This window comes from Chiloscyllium plagiosum, unplaced genomic scaffold (assembly GCF_004010195.1).
Source record: "Chiloscyllium plagiosum isolate BGI_BamShark_2017 unplaced genomic scaffold, ASM401019v2 scaf_721, whole genome shotgun sequence".
In the NCBI taxonomy this organism is placed as follows: domain Eukaryota; kingdom Metazoa; phylum Chordata; class Chondrichthyes; order Orectolobiformes; family Hemiscylliidae; genus Chiloscyllium; species Chiloscyllium plagiosum.
This window is the reverse complement of record NW_025212528.1, coordinates 1-1,170: the sequence shown is the minus strand read 5'-3', so window position 1 is coordinate 1,170 and position 1,170 is coordinate 1.

Here is a 1,170-nt window from a genome sequence, read left to right as displayed (position 1 = left end):
CCAGCTGCTGCTCATGCTTCTGCAGCATGAGAGAGACTGGAGCCAGCTTATCTTCAATCTGTTTCCCCAACATCTTGCAAGATTTCGAGAGCTGGTTTACAGGTCCTGGAAAGTAATCTGCTCTGAGGCTGTTGCAGGCTGAGCTGTAGGCCTGGGATGCTCCTCCTCCCTTTTTAGGCATTTCTGGACAGCTGAAAATACAGGTAAGTCAATTTTTAAATGTTTCTTGGGGCTCCACAATCTTTCCAATACCCCAAGAAATCCTGATGACCTGGGTTGGGTGGGTTAAAGGACTGTCCTGCTCCTGCTGTGATGCGAAGCTCTGCAGTGTGATCTTCTCAGATCGTCGCCATCTTAGATCCCCCCGAGTTTGAACCTTTTAGTGAGAGATGACACACATAGTCAGTGGATGGTTTTGAATTAGCTCAGATAGAAGCTGCAAGTTAAAACAGATATTGTAGATGCTCTAATGTCCGCTCCACTGATTCCTAGCACCTTTTGGATAGCCAGGGATTGTAAAATGTTCCAGAATATTCTTTCAGTGTGGCTAAGTAACAATGAAATAGGGATCTCCCAGTTTCTGCCTTATTAGAATGTTAGAAGCCAGTACCGTCAGGTAAGGATGGATCCTTCATGTCTAGGATCTGTGACAGGGAAACATCAGAAAAAGCTAGAAACATCTGTGAAGGAGAGGAATCCTTACAGATGCACATAAGACTCTCAATAGAACAAAAAATTGGATTGTGAGGAGTAATCTAAGTTCAGCCACAATGGTGGGACAAGGACACAGGTGCAAACAGGGAAAAAAGGCTGGTTGGCAATCAAAGGCAAGTGAATTTCTTCATAAAGACTACTGGGATTTGGCTAGAGTAACGAATAAACCCCAGCATCATTTGAGAGGTGGTTAAATGATGTTATTGGGTGTGGGCGGAGCTATACACCGGAATGGAAGGAGGAGTGAGATGGATTCAATGGCATTCCTCGGTATTCAGTATTTATCTGTGAGAGTAAGTTTCACTGGAGCCAGAAGTCATCTATAACTAGTGACCTGCCCTTCTTCATAATAATAGCATCAGAGGATTCCATGCCTCTCAAACTCAATTTGTCATCAATGATGATTTTAATCTCAATAACATTTGTGTTACTGTTTTTAACTAGGATAATAGTAAA